This window comes from Balaenoptera borealis (assembly GCF_965194805.1).
Source record: "Balaenoptera borealis genome assembly, chromosome: 1".
In the NCBI taxonomy this organism is placed as follows: Eukaryota; Metazoa; Chordata; class Mammalia; order Artiodactyla; family Balaenopteridae; genus Balaenoptera; species Balaenoptera borealis.
The window spans coordinates 16,044,476-16,063,659 of NC_138860.1; the positions used below are offsets into that span (position 1 = coordinate 16,044,476).

General features: G+C 39.6%; 1 protein-coding gene across 6 annotated transcripts in view; it reads right to left on the minus strand.

Annotated features, from left to right (window-relative positions):
• ESRRG (estrogen related receptor gamma) overlaps positions 1–19,184 on the minus strand; it is a 636,910-nt gene that overhangs the window by 446,195 nt on the left and 171,531 nt on the right. For 3 of the 6 annotated variants that reach the window (XM_082394907.1, XM_082394897.1, XM_082394906.1), the window contains one exon: positions 975–1,066. The exons of the other annotated variants lie outside the window; for them this stretch is intronic. The gene's annotated coding sequence lies outside the window, so the exon portion shown is untranslated. The remainder of the gene's footprint in view (positions 1–974; positions 1,067–19,184) is intronic. 6 annotated transcript variants of the gene reach the window in all.

Here is a 19,184-nt window from a genome sequence, read left to right on the forward strand (position 1 = left end):
ATTTTCCGCATGGAAGCAGGAATCTGCTGAATGCTGTTCAGAAAATCCGACTGACTCCAGAGGGTTCAATACCAGGCAGGATGGAGAGCATGATTTCCTGCACCCTTGCTCTGCCTCTGGTACTGCAGCAGATGCGGGAAGAGGGTAACGGATGACTCACCGATCCGCCTTGCAGGAGCTAACCATGCAGGGCGGTGGTTTGCCTCCTTTCCTGAGCTGTGAACCTGTTTGAAAGTCTGATGGAAGCACAGACTTTCCAAATTAAGAGCCCCTCTATACTGTGATCCTCATATGACAGTCATTACCAAGGGGTTCACAGGTCTAAGGGGAGGACCTGGGTTTAGGAGACCAATTAAGTAATTGATGATAGCCTAGAAAAGTAGGCACTAGGTGACTTTCCTTCAAAAACGGAGTGAAGGAGACAACATTTAGATATATTTGGAAAGAACTAGGCATCCAATTGGTAACTGACAGCATGCCAAGAACTTTTAGTAAGTTCACGGAAGGTAGAACTGAGAAGAGACGGCTTTCTGTCTTAAGTACAGAACAAGGCGGAAAGAACCACAATATTTTACTTCTTGCACATCACCAAAAGACAAGAATTAAGAAATAGTCCGACCCTGACAACCATGGCTTAGTGGCCAATACAGGGAATTCATAGAAACAAGAGTAAAACTTTTCAGAAAGAATCACATGATCATTGCAACACACACTCCATAAAGTCCCATTTGTCAGAATATCCCATAAAATAAAACACGTGAAAAGCTTCAAAATGACGTTTTTGCATTTTAAAAGACAGAATGAGGGAAACATGGGAGCCTCTTCACATACTAATGAAATCCTTGCCAGGACCACGGGGGACAGTCAAAGATGTCAAGAGGCCACTTAACTCTTTAGCGTATAACACATGGCATTATATTCTGTAAGTTTTAAAGGAACATTAATGTCTCCTAATCTTATAGGGAACAGCTTACCTTTCAAACTGCAACAACGTTAGCGTAGGATTTTTTCCTTACATCTTCATAATGTAATATTGTTTCACTGATGAACCAGTAAATTGTCAGCTCTATTCATTTGTGTGACGTGAGCAAGGATCCAACCCAAAAAAGGAAAAAAAAAAAAACAACAAAAAGTGAGGTCAATTTTCTTGGCTGCTGAATTTAATAAAATCTCCCAGGCAAGAGAGTTAAGTACGCATTAATAGCTATGACTTACTCTGCGCTGCCTTCTGCAAGTCTTTGATTTTCCTATATATATACTCAGGGCTGTATTAACGTTCCCGCTAAGGGACAGTCCTCATTACTTATTTTAAGTTTTCTTCCTTCTCAGCTTTATCAGATTTATTAATCTTCCGCTCCTCTCTTATTTATAGTGCATGCTCTGGTTAAGGTTTGAAAGCATTTTCCATTATAACACCCATTTATAACTTGCAGAAAAAACAATTCTTCTATCACAGGGATCAAGGGACTTTACTTATTTCACTTTGGTCTCAAAATACTTGAGTTTCTCCAAATCAGAGGGGTTTGTTTCTTATTTCTCCGATCCTCAAAAAAAAGATAAAAAGGAAGCAGGTAGAGGGCAAGTTTACTGATTGGAAAAACTCAAAGCTTCGGTTTTAAATAAGCCCACAGTGGATTTTCACCAAATATGCTTTTTTTCAAAATGCTGTTTTTGGTAGAATGTTTATCAGAGGAAAACTATTAGACTGAACCTCAGGAAACTGCCAATATTTTACAAGAATGGCAATTCCATATGATTTAACTTAATACCTCTCATATCTTTATCCTTATGTAAAAGAAAACTGTTCAGAGCAACACAGTGACCCCTGGGATATCCAGGGGAATTCTGTGCCAGACTTGCAGCCTAGGGAAGGGAGAAGAAAAAACAGTTGTGACCAACAGATAACTGAAAGGCCCTAACAATTTGTTTGGTGCCCTAACAATTTGTTTGGTGCACACTCTCATGCAGTTTGTTCCGTAAAAAATGTGGGAAAGCTCATTAATCTGATGGCACCAGGCCATTTCCATCACACCCCTTGAGGCATGAATGTGGTAACCATAGACTTTGGGGAGTGAACACTTCAAAAGATGCCTGTATTGTGATTAGAAGATTCTCAGAGGGGCTCTAAATCGTATTCACTCAAGACACCCTTCAAACCCACAGCTTTTTCCCTTTTCTTTAAAGAATGAAGTTAAAAGTAAAATGCTTGACAATTAAACAAGATTGAGGTTTCAATTTCAACTTCACCTTAATACCCTAAGACCACAAGAAGCAATTGGAATCAAACTTTGATCATTTGCTTTCATGCTCAAGAGAAACTATTAGAGTATGAGAAAACAAAGGGATCATTTTAAAAGTTCTTGCATAGAGGGAGAGCTGAAGACCAACTAAGCCCAGAGACCAAGGAGGCTTCAAGTACACATTGGAATTTGATAGGGTCTAGAATCAAGAAAGGAAGATGCTAACAGAGAAAGACAAATATCATATGATATCACATATACGTGGAATCTAAAAAAAAAAAAATGATAGAAATGAATTTATTTACAAAACAGAAATAGACTCACAGATATAGAAAACAAATTTATGGTTACCAAAGGGATCAGTGGGGAGGGTGATAAATTAGGAGTTTGGGATGAACAGATACACACTACTAGATATGAAATAGATAAACAACAAGGACCTACTGTATAGCACAGGGAACTATACTCAGTATCTTGTAATAACCTATAACAGAAAATAATCTGAAAAAGGATACATGTATATAATTGAATCACTTTGCCATTCACTTGAAACTAACACAACATTAGAAATTAACTATACTTCAATAAAAAAGAACTCCCCTCCCCCCAAAATTGGAAGATGCTCTGCAAATAAAAATAGGTGTATTTGGTATTCTTGTAAATGAAAAAGAAGGCAAGATGACTCGAATGTGAGAATCCAACTCTATTTATTTTCTAGGACTGGGAACATAGGAGGCCTTATTAAAAACCTGCAATTTGTATAAGTATAATGAAGCATTAGGAAAGAACCCACCCAAGTGACACTACAGGGTAAGATGCCTGAGGGAAACTCATTTAGGTTGTTACTTTTTTTTTTAAGAAAGCTTAGGACTCCAGAAGTACAAAAGAAGGATCTGAAGGAACAAAAATCCTTCAGGTGCTGATTTCATCAGATAATAAGTTACCGTCCAGGTAACCACGCCAATGGTCATGACCGATGTGGCTGTGATTTCAAGTTAACATTTAAAACACATAGCTGGTCAAAGCCCACCTCTGAAATCAATGAAAATTCAAACTAACATTCACACTGTTAGTAACAGCGTTGGGAACAGGTTCTCCTCTGACCCCACGTATAGCACTCATCTCTGAGCAGAGGCATTCAACTCAGGATCATCTTACTGTGACCTCCCACACCTGCAGGGGCAGCTCAGGTCAGAGGGCAGTGGGACCCTGCTCTCAAAGTCTTGGGGAGGAAGAATTACTACCTTAGCCACTCAACTCCCTTTTTCTTTCTTTTTTTAATAAATTTATTTATTTATTTATTTTTAGCTGTGTTGGGTCTTTGTTTTTGCGCATGGGCTTTCTCTAGTTGAGGTGAGCAGGGGCTACTCTTTGCTGCGGTGCACGGGCTTCTCATAGCGATGGCTTCTCTTGTTGTGGCTCATGGGCTCTCTAGGCACACGGGCTTCAGTAGTTGTGGCGCACAGGCTTCAGTAGTTGTGGCACGCAGGCTCAGCAGTTGTGGCGCACGGGCTTAGTTGCTCCGCGGCATATGGGATCTTCCCAGACCAGGGCTCAAACCCGTGTCCCCTGCATTGGCAGGCAGATTCTTAACCACTGTGCCACCAGGGAAGTCCCGCCACTCACCACCCTTTTAGACATGCACAAAACCTTTAGGAGTTGTTGCAAGAAGAGAAAAGATGTCTGCCTACTGCTTCTAGAATTCCTGACGGAAGAATCTGGAGCCCAAAGGGACATGAGCTAGTTGTCCACGGGCAACTGGGGTCTTGCTATTTGGGAGTTCTCGGGAGGTAAGGGTAAAGGAGGAATTAGAACTTAGCTCTTTGCTCTTCTCCCGCCCCAGTTTCTGCATATTTTTGCCATAAACCCCTCATGCCCATTCCATTTCAGGCTCTGTCCCATTCAGGGATTGGGAGTGAGGGAAGACAGATGGGCATGAGAAGGGTATGTGAGATTTGCTCCTATTACCTCAACGGTCTCCTCTTACTACAAAATGGAAATATACATCTCCCCAGATCAATTTCATTTTAAATGGTGACAACCAACCCAGGTGGAAGATTTCTTCTTCAGTATAGCAGATAATGTACTAAAGAATAGAAAGCAAGACTGTTGCAGACCTTTAGAAGTTGAGTTACAGCATGACTGAGACTTTTTCTGGGTAATCTAGAAACTCACTACCATGTACCTCATTTCTTTTTTCTTGTCTGCAAATAGTCTGAATTACAACCAACCAGTTTTAAAATGTACACTAGGACACTGCTGTTTTATAAACTAGGAGTTGCCTATACCCAATTCATTATTGAGATTGGACATATGAACTGACAAAAAATTAATTCATTCCAGGATGGAAAACTACCAGATACACTCACATAGATTTTGCTTTGCACAACTTCACTGGGCATCTTTCACACGAATTATAACGTGAATGGTGCAACCCCACCACGGTTGCATAGTGTACGGTTGGGGAAGGAAGCATCTGGATTTTTTCCCTAATCCAGAGTATATTTTTAAAGGAAATCCAGAGAACCAAGTTACCAGTTTCTCTACTCACAAAGACACTGATCCCAAGGCAAGAGGACTGGTACCACCCCCATCCCTACCAGCCTCTGGGCTGTTGCAGGCACCTCCTTAGAAGATGGGGAATTACCTCTCTACCTTCAGAGGGACAGAGATCTGTTCTTCAGGTCCCAAGTACTAAGAATGGATATTCCAATAAAAAGAGAAGCCATTTAGCACATAATGTTCATGAATCATGAATCAGTGGAACCCAACAATTAACAGCTTGGCTATCCTTGATGAAAAGCACATTTTCAATTCCAAAACCTTAGGAGTATGTCTTACTAGGAGGAGTCACCTGTAACCTACTTACAGATACCAAAGCCTGTGAATCATACACTGTCAAAACGTAAATGGATGGCAAAAGATTTTTAAAAGGGGGAACAAAAATAGTTCCACTGATCCAACTGAATATGACTTTAGTACACAGTCAGATAGTAGATGATAAACAGAAGAAATTCCTAAGCTTTCTAGATTCCCTGCTATAGGTTGTTCATGTGGTTCTAAATAAGTTTGATTATTTGAAGATTTTTTTCAAGATTTTTAGAAAAGCAATCAGAAAAGATTATCCTGGGCAGGCATAGGATATACAAACAAGTTACTGGTTAATGGGAAGATTTGGGGCAAAGATGACTTCAAACCCTACCCCACTCCCCAACACACACACACACATACAACCAAGCTTGCAATAATAAAAGAGAAATAGGGAACAATATAATTAACATGGTATTTAAAAATGATCCTTGAAAGGAAGAGTAGGGCAGAGACTGATATAGTTTTGAAAATGGATAATAATCCAGCAATGTAATAGATACAGCTTTTTCAGTGATGGATACAATGTAAGGCTTTCCCCAGTTAAACTGAACTCCAACTTAGAATTCCAGAGTTAGATCTCCCTATGGTTGTCACTCTACAGTTAGTTTTCACAAGTTCATTAATACTGGCTATCTTCTGATGCAATTTCTGAAGGAGAAAGCTCTTCTGTAAGAAGGACATAATATTTTTAAAATAAGTGACCAAGGTCCTTGATTCTAGCACATTGCTGATCATTTTTCTTCCACTTTAACCCTAGAAACATGGAAAGTCAGAAAGGGAAAGGAACAAGGATAAGTAGCAGAAGAGAAGAAATGTGAAAAACTAAGAGAAAAGAAAAATAATGGAAGGAAAGAGGAAGATGAAATGTGAGGGAACACATAGTCCATTCACTCAAACTCGGAGTACCGTTAACACAGTCAAAATCAAATGGAGGGCAACTTCCCCTGGGTTTATCACCCCTTTCCCTGGAGGATGCAAGAACGCCATTGCTGGCAGAGATCTAGAAGATGGTCCGCTCCAAAGTCCTCATGTCACCAGTGAGGAAAATGAGGCCCTGGAAGGACAGGTAACTTACAAAGTCAGGACAGGAAGCCAGGTTCACTGTGGAACAGTCTAAGGTTCTACAGACCACAGCTGCCTGAAAGCCGTAAAGGCTCTTCCGAGTCATAGACACTTGCTAATGACCCAAGGAGTGAGGTAAGATGGAGATGCCCTTCTTTCTCTGGGGGGAAAACACAGATCAGCTCACAGTATTTGAACCCACAGGAAGAGCTGGAATTGGGCAACGCCACAGCTGATCCAGCTTCCGGGGTAATCTGACCCTTGGAGACAGCACACTCTGAATTTAGAAGTACAAGCCCCAAGTCCAATTTCTTACATTCCCAACAAACTGTCTCTGGTGGTGATTATGCCATAACATTTCTGAAGATTAATTAAGAGCCTTTCATACATCACTTGGTTTATAATTAACAGCTCCCCCTGTCTTTAATAAAATAGATAGCATGAAATAAACAAGGGAGACCAGGCAGTAGGTAAAACCTAAGCCCAAATGATATCATCATCCTCTACCCATCAAGACAGAGGCAAAGAAGCAAAAGGGGATAGAAAAGATGAGAGGGGCGTGCTGAAGAGGGATGGGGGGAGAAAGAAGGCATTTGCTCAATCAGTACCTATTTTCAGAATTTCCTTCAAGCTGGCTCTGACTGAGAGCCATCAATTATTAAAAGATGTAACGTGATGCTTCCTTTGTTAAGGCAAATCTGCAAGCAGACCCGGAGAGAAAATAAAAAATGAATTAGGCAGAATGTATTAGTCTGCTTGAAGAAAACAAAGATTTAGCTATTGAGGCTGACTCCTTTTAGAAATAGTTCAATTTTGTCTCCAAAATCCACAAACCATTTTTCCCCCCTCTCCTTACCTATTTATTATTTTCTATAGTAGATCACACAAAAAGGGGGATGAATCATTTCCTAAACTTCTCCTTTCTTTTCAGATTCAGCTTGATGTATTGTCTTCATTTAAATTACAAATACACTAATCTGAAACACTGTTTACCAAGCAGCATTTTAAATGAAAGATACAAGAAATTGCATCACTCACATTTTAAGAATGACTTTAGACTCCGGACCTCATAAAAAACAGCCAACGGTGTTCTCTGTCTTGGCTGCTATATTTCAGTCCAGCTAATGAAATTCAATTAGTGAGCTTTGTACTTAGGATATTATGATTCTGATGGTTGGTCTGATCAAAACTGGTGTGCCAAGCCCTAGTCCTGTTTTTTGGCAGACTACAGTTAAGAGAAAAATTCAGTAGGGTAGATTGGCGTGGGGAAAGTTAGTCTCAGAGGAGCTCACTTCTCACCATCATTAAAAAATATGGGAGGAGGAGAGCTGTTCCCTGTGAGGGCTCATTATTTACTAAGTGAATGGATTAGCTTTTAGAGAAACCTCAATACCTAAGTCTGTCATTATCAGTTTTAGGACTTTCCAAAAATAGTGATTGACCTAAAATAAACCAGTAACCAACTAAAACCAATAAATCACAGATTTAATTTGTTTTTAGGTTTTGATCTGCCTGAGCTTGTGTTCCAAATAAAAAGTATGGAGACTGGACTCTTAGTGATGTCTTTATAAACGTTCCCAATTAAACAAAGCAAGAAGTATCAAACAGGAAACCCTGAGCCTTTACAGTATAGATTCAGACTACACCGTCAGTTCAAGAGGTGCTGTATCTTTAACACCTGAAAGACTTTAACACTTGAAAACAGACACACGCTTAGCAAAAACCACTGGGCTGAAGCCTAGTACATTACATTGTCTTGATCCTACATCTGGACCACTGGCCTTTGATTCAAGGGCACCACACCTGCATGGATAAAGCCGAATGGCAAGACAGAATCAAACTGATGATTATATGGCCTGATTCTTTGGACAGCAAAAGTAGACAAGCAAAAATTGAAAATTTCAGAAGGGTATACAGCCACTGGTCTGTTAATAACAATCCTAATTAATTAGCCCACTGAGAGCTGAGCATCCATTTAATTTTCAAAGTTGTTTCCTTAAAACACAAACAAGCTCATATCAGTCCTTTGCTTCTCTCACAGGGAATGACACCACCATCCAACTTGTGTTACAGACAGAAACCAAAGAAACATCCTTGGCATCTCTTTTGTGTCATCACCATTATCCATTCCATGTCCAAAATCTTTCCCTCTTTTTGGAAAACAATTACGGGAACAATCATATGAAATTCCAGAAGTGGCATCTGACGTCTTGGTCCACTTCTTGGAAAGTTGTTCTAGAAGCTTTCAATTTTACCTGAGAGCGACCCAGGATTGAGTACAGATGCTCAGCCTGGACTCCATGTGCCCTTGGTGCTATTTTTCTCTGACTCAAAAATGGTACAACCCCATCTGTTCTTGATAGGAATACATCATCACATTGATGTTTTTTTCGATGATAAATCCATTCTGAAGCGAACCTTTCCTTGTGTCAAATACAAAAGGGAAAATGCACACTCACTTCCTTCCCACAAATGGGCTGCCTCTGATGTGTTTTCTCAGAATTCATTAGTAAAATGCCCTGCTAGACCGCCTTGCTCCAGCTTGCTAGAGCAGTCTGTACCTCTCTTCTCAAATCCACGCTGAGTGACTTCACATTGGTAGCTTGAAATCACCCACAGCGGGAGTATTTACACCAAGGAAATCAGCAAATGTACAACTCAGGTGTTTTTTAAACATACGGTTACCAAAGGGGAAAGCTGGTCAGGGAGGGATAAATTAGGAGTTTGGGATTAACATATACACACTACTATACATAAAATAGATAATCAACAAGGACATACTGTATAGCATGGGGAACTCTACTCAATATTCTGTAATAACCTATAAACCTATATGGGAAAGGAATCTAAAAAAGAATGGATATATGTATATGTACAACAGAGAGACAGTTTATCAGCACATCACTGAAAAAGGATTTAATTTATTGTTTTTTCTATGCAAATAAAAGGTACTATAGAGTGTCTTGTGTCAACACCCATCTTTTTTTTTTTTTCTCTTTCCCTCTTTTGGGGGAGGCTAGCCAGAAATTCACCACCTCTTGTTCCTTGGCACAAGGCTAGACCATATTCCCCAGCCACCTTTGCAGGTAGGTGTGGTCATGTGATTGAGTTTCCCTCATGGGAAGAGACTAGAAGTGACAGAAACCTCTCCATACTTGGCTGGAAACCACACCCACCAATACTTTCCACAGTATTTCCCTTTCTGGGGGCTTTTGCAGATGCTATGGACACCCCTGGATGCCATCCATTGAAGTCAGAGAGCAAGAGTATAGCAGGAGCTCAACCTTCAAACCCCACCAGAAAGAGACTCACCCCAATCAGGAATACCCACTGTGAACTTTAAATGCGAGAGAACAATTAATTTTTCTTCTATTTGAACTATTTAATATTTGAGGGTTTGTCTGATTCACCAGTCACCATCACTGTTAACTAAACCCTCTTTCAACTCTTCTTTCAACCACTGTCTTTCTTTCCCCCAGCTGATGTGATAAATCTAGGCATGAGGACTGGTCAAGATTGAGAAGACAGAAATAGGAGTCCTAATATAATATTGATTTCTCACTTAGAGTTTTTATTTCACTTAAGAGTTTTGGGTTCTATGTGTTGTTCACTTCAACAGTCAACGGCTAGAAACCTGTGTTATTTCCACGTGCTTGTGGTGCCGTGTGCAGCTTATTCTTTTTCCCTTTAGTGATGTCACCTAAATGAAATGTTCCAATTTAGAATCATTTCCACGTTAGAAATATATGAAGAATTCAATCCATATGCCCTACGCCTTGTCAAGGAAATTAACTATAAAGACAGTGTCGATATTATACAATTAAAATGAGAGCTCTTAACATATTTCATTTCCCCCTGACCTGACTTTCTTCACTCATTAGGAACAAAAAGTATGAATTCATTATTTGCAAATAGTCCAGATTGCTTAATGTATTCTAGAAGGTACTAAGACACCCCCTTGTGTGCACATGCACACACATACACTCAAACGTGCAAGTTTCTGTCTCTATCAAGGGCAAAAATAATAATTAAGGTAAAGAGAAGGAGCCATTCTAAGTTGTTAACCATGTAGGCTTAGTGGAACTATAAGTGTATTTTTAGTCCATATGTTTGTATCTTAAGGTTTTCTCTTTCTCTAACGCTCATGATGAAGACAGAAAAGGAGGGAGGGAGGGAGGAAAGTAGGGAAATTTTTTAAAAATTGTTTTACTCTTCCCATATTATTTACTATATAAAGCAGCTCAGGTTTTCCTCCCTGTAAGCTTGTATAAGGAGTCTATTTGGGGGTGTTTGGAATTGCTGTGCTTTAAAAAATTTAACAATCACAGCTCTGAAGCTTAATCACTTGTATGTGTTACAAGACCAGATGGTTCAAGTGGGTGTTTGTTTACAAGCTCTTTGTATAAGGTTTTTAGCTGCTTCTTAGACCAAAGCTGGTTATTTCAACTAACAAAGGAGGCAATGAGGAATTGATGAGAAACCCCTGGATTTCACAGATCCCTGGACTGTTAGGCTTCACTCCACCATTGTCCTGGGCACTTTTACAAGGATGTATTTAGAACCTAAGAAACACAACATATGCTTCCCATGCTCTGAGCTCTTTATGGAACTCTGGCAGACTCTGTGGGAAGAAGGTATCTATCCCGGGCTCAGCGCCGCTGGATGCTGGCAGTGGACCAACCAGAAAAGACCAGAGCACCCTGACTTCCCTACGTCTTTAACTATCTTGAAGCTCTAGAATTTTAAGGTGCTTCCTGTTTTCTACCGGCTTCTGGAGCTGATCTGTTTCACCAGCCGCGTCCTCCTCCAGCTCCCTCCTTCCTGAAGTGGGTGAAAGGACAGCAAGAAAACTTCCTTGGTGGCCACCCTATTCTTTGTTTCCTCTGCATTAACCACACAGCCAATATTGGCAAACATGCAAAGGATGCAGGTTTATTTACCACAAAGTAAATCCAATAATATTAAAAGTTCCTTAAGGGAGAATGAAAAGTGTCATCAAGGCACAAACTTTAATGGCTTTGAAAAGGTGAGCATATATTTCTTGTATTTTGGATGAGAAAATCCCCTTCTCCTAGCACCCCGTCTACTCTGGACAAGATAAGTCAATGCTTGCTTATCTTCATTCTTAATAAGATGAATGATGTTTGGCAACGTTATCACACCTAGAATTAGTATCTTACATCACTCACTAGCTGTCTGTCCTTTATGGGTTACCCAAACTGGTATTCTTCTTGTCACCACCCAATCAGTTCCAAGAAATAAGATATCTGAGGCAAAAGGGGAGGGAGAAGTACATGAATATCTCAGCATTTCAGTGAACTTGCTTCTACCATATTCTACAACAACTAGCAAGAACTAGCAAGAAATTACAAACTAACAAAAATGGGTTTGATCATTATCATTTCACTATCATTTCATGCATTTAATTCCTGTCTTTTATTAGTTAGGGGAAAAAACCTTTTCCATAACTTCTTTGGATTAACTTAGCAAAAGGCAACATCATTTGACTGTGCCTTTAGGATAAGGAATGTGCATCATTTATCATTTATTCTCCAAAGAGCCACACAGTTTTTGGCTCATAGCTGGTGCTCCATAAAAGGATGCTGAATGAATGAAGGCATAAATTACTAGCTATGGCTATTCTCTTCCAATCCGAACGAACTCAAACCTTAATTTAATGTATGCCATTAGCCTTTGCAAAGTAAAGTTAGGAACACCTAGGTAAATTAGCATATTCATGACTTACGTGACCGTTTTTTGTCTCCTGAAGACCACTCTTAAGAAAGAGCATTTTCCCAAAACAAACAAGCAAAAAGAACCAACTGATATTTTAGAAGAGAATATGCAGTATGATTTTTTTCTCCATTTTCTCAACTCCTGATAACCATTTGTTTATAAAACTAGCAATAAAAAAAGAAACAGATTAAATCAGGGATGTCAAAGTGATCTCAGAAATCGGATCGTCTGTCACCTCCCTATTATCAGGACAGCATGAATCAAACTAATATGTTCCAGATTCTTCTGTGTATTTATCTCTACTGTGGAACCCAAACAAAAGCCTGTCAATAAACTCTGAAATTAGGGGGAAAAAAAAGAGCATTTTCATTGTTTACAGCCTTTAATAAAGGAGAATGTGTATAGTCAAATACAAAGAGACTTGAAACATTGTCTTGATTTTTAAGGAAAGGTATCAAACTTAGCACATGTACTTTCTATGGCAACAGTGTCCACTGTATAGTAGTTGCTACTTGTGTCTCCCTGAAAATTATATGTTGACTCCTAACACCCAATGTGATGGTGTTTGGCCTTTGGGAGGTGATTAGATTATGAGAGTGGACACATGCCCCCCCAGGATGGGATTAGTACCCTTACAAGAGGCCAGAGCACTCCCTTGCCCCTTCCTCCATGTGAGGTTACTGTAAAAAGACAGCCATGTAAGACGTGGACCTCACCAGACACTGAATCTGCTGGAGCCATGATTTTGGACTCCTGAGCCAAGATCTTGGATTCCCCATCCTCCAGAACCGTGAGAAATAAATTTATCTTATTTATAAGCCACCCAATTTATGGTATTTTGTGATAGCAGCCCAAACAGACTAAGACAGTCATCAACCTTCAACTAAAACTTGTTAAGTGAATGAATCAATAGCAACCAGTTTTGTATCAAGGTAAAGACGTAGCTTGGGTGTAGAAAGTTAAACCAAAACTCAACTCCTGATTTGCTAACTGTCCTTCCCTTACTGTGGACCATGATTATGTATTCTTATCTGTGACATAAAATGAGTGGTCAGATGAAATAAGAATGTTTAAAATCAAGATGTGGTTTTTCCTCTCATCATATCCCTCTAACAAACCCTGGGAGAATCTAGCTACATTTCTGCACACATAGGACTCCTTCTCTGCAGACCAAAGCAGCTAGAAACACCAACCGTAGCCATGAAATAGCACTCGTGGTCACTATTTCTGTTTTATATACTGTCAGCAGCAACATGCTGACAGTGTATAAGCATCAGATACAGTTATCCAGGCACTTAGATGATGCAGCAAGTGTCAATACTGATGTAACTATTTATAGCCCAATAAACGATGCTTTGAACAATATTAGTAACGTTAAGCTTAGGTAGCACTCCTAGTATTAATGCCTTAATACAGATATATTGCTATAAGCATAGTTTACAGCATGGAACATAAACACAAATCCAGTGACACTGATAAATCACTTTCTTGACTGCTTAGAAATGTACTGCCAAAATGGGCTTTATGCATTACACAATGAAGCAGAAGGCAGCGATATATATTTAAATTTTCCATTTTTAAGCTGTCACTCAAAAACTTTTCATCCTTTTTTAGCTTATTGATCTTACCGGCTTGTGATAAGACTTCAGCTGCTTGGTTGGACTGTTTTTAGCTTCCCTTTCTTATTAAAAGAGCTAAATCAGGAATCATAAAATGCTACTAATTTAGCGTTTTTCAGTAGAAATGGAAGTTATGAACAGCACCAAAATAGTGTGACTCTCATGTCTTATTGCCCTAGAATCCCAGATTTAATTACCATGTGGTATAGCATAATGAAGGGTATCGTGATGCCATGTATCACTATATATACACTGAAAATAAAAACTGGTATTAAATATGCTAAAATGCTTGTTCCAGGTTCTCTGATCCTTTCAATTAAATATTTTTGCATAGGAATGAATTATACATATGTATATATAGGTTTATTATTATTGTACATAGAATAGATTCTGTGCTATTATTTCCCTTCTTTTTCTTTCAGTTACAAAGAAACCTCCATTCTTAAGGTTTTGACTACTCTTTACCTTACAATATACATCCTGCATCAAAACAACCAAAATACCATCAGCAGGTCAACTGAGGTGATTGGCTAATTACGTGATCCACCAACTTGCATCATCCCCTCCACATATGCACGCTCTTTGGGCTTAGAGTGGCAAACTGTAGACCACAGTCAGAAAACTTCCCAACTCAGAACCTTGTCTTCTCAAACCCGTGTCTGCTCTCACATGAGACTTCCTCTGAGCTCTTCAGCAAACTGTGATTTGTTTCTCCCCTCCCTTTTAGCCCCAAAGTTCAAGGCTCAGTATGGAAGAGAGAGCAGCCCTCATAGTTAATTGTCCCTATATCACAAAGGGCTGCATGGAAAGTGGAAGCCATAGCCTCCCAAGGCCAGGATCCATCATGAATAGCCCCGTGATGAGTGAGTTGTGTGCTCGTGATTGGGGATCTTAGTGTAGTCCTGAATCTCACCCACTCAGATAGGACGAAACACTGGATTCGTTCTCACCACCCGCCCAGGGCACCCTCCCGATGGCCTCGCCAGAAGGAGTGATGGCGGCAACTATTAAACAGCCATGAAATTTATTCTCAGTGGCAAGAACAGCTGGAATTTTAGTTACTATCATTATATCTAGCTTCTGAGAGAATCGTGAGAGCATGCAAAATAGCCACATTAGTTTAAAAAGTACATATGAACTAAGGGAAGGTATTTTTCTTTTAGCGTATCTAAAATCATTGGTCTTCCATAAATATTTCTTGCTCACTTGACAGCTCCTAACATCAATAACTTTAAACTTCCTGCACCATTTCAAACTGAGCCCCCAAATCATTCCTGGCACGGCTTTGGTGTCAGCTCCTAGCACGTGGACACCACCAAGAGTCACCAATTTTCTACAGAACTCACCATTTTGTTTGCATACCCCTCATTTCCATGAATGTTGCTGCTTCTCTGAACGTGGCCTCACAATCACACACATCCGGGCCCTCTGCTTTGTCCACAATCTGCATATGTACATGTACGTGGGTGTGTGCACACCCAACCAGAGAGGCACATTTCCATTTCTCTTCCACATAAATATGGTGATGAATTGGCCGCTTAGAGCTTTTCTGACAGCCGGGCGAAATGGTAGCTCCAGTGACCAGGGATGTCCTGGCTCTTCCTTGCCGAAAGGTATTCAGCACACGTAATAATTATCCATATATCTCGTGCACTCTAAAGGCATGGCAATGCAATTTTAGCCTTAAAACAAGACCATATGACAAAAACCAAGGCCATTAGGGACCAATTGCGAGGATTCTCTGCAAGACAGTGATTTTCCAACTGCACTTACATATGCTGAATAGTTACCTCTGCACGACCGCACCTGCTCTCATTTATGTAACCCCTCTGTTTTCTGAAGCTTTTCTTAATAATGAAATAGAGTCAAGTTTTAAAGGCTTGCTGGCTTTTTTTTTTCCTTCATTAATTTTTTTTTCATTTCCCAAAGCACAATATGAAAATGCTGAGGGTGAAATTTCTGCTCACGCCAGTGACCACATTTCAGGATTCGCTAGCTCCTTTCTTCTTTGCTTGCCCCTCTGCCCTGACTTCTCCATCTTTACTTTCGGCCCTGCTCCCTCTCTCTGAACTGAAGCCTGGTCTTCCAAGCCCATAAATGCTGACCTCCCCACTTGAGGTTCAGTGACATAATAATGTTGTCTCTGAGAGGATGTGATATCATCATAAATCTAGGAGCTGTCCCGGCAAAGGCTCCACTTGTAAGGTAGAAAGATGGCCAAAGTTATTTTGAAATAATATAAAATGTGGCTCAAATATTCTTTCATCTCATATTTAAAAATGTTTAGATAAATGAATAAAGCCATGCCCTTTTGACAGATAAAATTATAAATACTAAAAGCAATAATATGGTCCTTCATTAATGATTTATCAATTTGAGGGGCAGTGGGGAAAAAATCGTAAGACTAGTAAGAAGGAAAACATTAAAGACTCCACAAAATGAAAAACAGCCAAGACACTAGATTTTACTACCATTATTTCGGATTCTCTATAGACTCTGCCCAATTCTATTTTTTAATTGTTCAAAGAAAGAGAAATTATCTCTAAATATCAATTAATTGTCATTTGGTTCTTTAGCTTGTAAGACTGCATTGTAATATCTCATCTCTGGACATTTTTCTAAAATTATGAGATAATGGACTTTTAATGCAAGTCCATCGCTAATCTTTAATTACAAGACAACATGGATAAATGATGCCATAAGCAATAACTCAGTATAATAACATTTTTTAAAAACCTCCATATAGCCCCTCTCCACCGAAGAAGTAATCATACATTGCAGGAGGCAGTGTTCAGGAAAGTTCTGTGAAGACACCCAATAAAAAAATCCTTATCTCTGCATTGGGGCCATCAAAGCCAAGCTCAGTTTGCTTCATTCTGTACTCTGGATATTCAATTGTTATTCTACTTCTCGCTGCTTAATTTAACAGCAATGAATCTTGGCCTGTTCTAAGTAAACAAGGGCAGAATATATTGTGCAATTTCCAATATAATACACTCAGAAGTTCCTAATTACTTGATCAAGGCATGTGTAAATAAGGGCACCTTATATAAAATGAGCCAATGATCATGGCTTGAGCATTCTACCAGTTGAACAATGTTCTGATTATCTAACCAGGTTCTAAATATGTATAGCTAATGTACGTTGCAGAATATCAAGGGTGTCATCTATAAGTGGGTGTGGTTCATGTTAAAAGCTGAGCTGTGTTTTCTCAATTCAGGTACTTGCCAGCTGACAGGCAGAGGAGTAAGTTATGACATCTCAGTAGTGATCCTGCCTGAGCATGTGTGAAGTTAGCTGTTCCTCCGATTGTCACCTCACTGGAACTATTTACATTGGCAATAGCACATGGAGTTGGTTCTAACTTAAATCTGAATCTCTTAAAATGCCTTCAAAAAAGCTTGCCCAGTGGCGCTGCTCTGGAAATAAAGCCATTGTGTACATAGAAGCTAGCCTGCCACACGCATGACAATGCGGTTACAGACAATAGAAATGACCAAGTCTTGCAGAAGAAATCATAAAATTTTGAAAGCTAATAGATGTGGGTGTGAACAATTCCCGTGTCACTTGTGCCAATCACTTATCTGTCCAAAGCGTTCAATCAAGGAATAAACAAAACCAAAATTTAAAATAGAAAAAAAAAAAAACCCACAACAAAATAAACAAGCAAAAAAACCAGATGAAACCCTAGTATTCTGCAATAATCTTAAAATTATACTTTCAACCCTAAAGGTGATAAAGAGTGCAAGATTATGAAGACAGATTATGAAAAGAACCATATCACTGTGGTGCCTAAAGTACTGAGCAATAGATAAAAGTCATTCTAAAGAGGGACTTCCTTGGTGGCGCAGTGGTTAAGAATCCGCCTGCCAATGCAGGGGACACGGGTTCGAGCCCTGGTCCAGGAAGATCCCACATGCCGCGGAGCAACTAAGCCCATGCGCCACAACTACTGAGCCCACGTGCCACAACTACTGAAGCCTGCACACCTGGAGCCCGTGCTCTGCAACAAAAGAAACCACCGCAGTGAGAAGCCTGCGAACCCCAGCGAAGAGTAGCCCCCGCTCACCACAACTAGAAAAAGCCCACATGCAGCAACGAAGACCCAACGCAGCCAAAAATAAATTAATTAATTAAAAAAAAAAAGTCATTCCAAAGAACCCAGAAGTGGACAGGCTTGGTTACATTCTTATATTTCTTTGCTGAACTTTGGGGATACCTCTTTCTTTTTGCTCTCTTCCTCAATGGTTACTTCCTCGGAGACTCCTCTGTTGATTATTCCTCATTTCCTCATCCCCTGATTGTTAAAGAAGCTAAATCCTTGGACCTCTTTTCTCTTCTACACTCACCCCCTAAGTGGTCACAGCTGGCCTCTATAATTTTAAATACTATACATATGCTGACAAATCACAAATGTATGACGTTAGCCAAGATGTTTCCTCTGAACTTCAGACTCACTGATCCCTCTTCCTACTTCCTAGGCAATTCATTTGGATGTCTATTATGTATCTCAAAAGTAACATTTCCAAAATGGGTACTGATTACCTCTACCCTACTAAATCTATATGTACCCAGTATCTTCCATCTTCTGGTTGTTCAGACCAGAAACTTTAGAGACATCTTGATTCTTTCTTTCTCTAACACTGCTCACGAAATCCATTTGGTTCTTCCTTCAAAAGACTGGGCTCGTTCGCAAGATGTTACGGAAAAACCCAAATGACCGTTTTGGCCAACCCAATATATCCAGAGGCTGGCAAGTTCTCATCACCTCATCCTTACTACCCTGATCTACACCACCACCATCATTCTCCAGGACCACTGCAGTGGCACCCTGACTGGTCTTCCTATTTTCACACTTGCCCTCTCCAATCTACTCTCTACAGAGAAGTCAGAGTGATACTAATTTTTTTAAAGTACTGCTACTAATTATTATCTCTAATGAAATGAACAGATTTTAAGAATATGAATTGATGAATTGTGACAAATGTATACATCCCTAAAACCATCTCAATCAAGGTATAGATTATTTCCATCACCCCAGAAAATTTCCCTTATGTCCCTTTCTAGTCGATTCCTTTCCAAACAGAGGCAACTAAATTTCTGATTTCTATTACCAAAGCTTAGTTTTGCCTGTTTCAGACGTTATCATGACCAAAACATATGGACGCTACACACTATTTTTTGCACCTGGTTTCCTTTTGCACAGTATTAGATTTATGACATTCATCCATGCTGTTGAGTGTATTAGTCGTTCATATCATTTTATTGATGACTAGTATTCCACTGTATAAATATACCATAACTGATTCATTATTTGTTGATGGACATTTACAATTCTTTCCAGTTTTTAGCCATTATGAATAAAGATGCCACAAACACTCTGTACAAACTTTTTCTGGACCCATGTTTTCATTGTTCTTGGGTAAATACCTGGGTGTGGAATTACTGGGTCACAGGATAGAAATTTTGAATTTCATAGAAACTGCCAGTTTCCCAAAGTGATTGTTCTATTTCACGCACTCACCAGCAATGGATAAGAGGTCAGGTTGCTTTACATACTTCTAAGCAGTTCATCGTTGCCCGTTGGGTTTGTTGTTTTTGTTGTTTATTTTAATTTTAGCCATCCTAGTGGGTATAAAGTGGTATCTCATTGTGG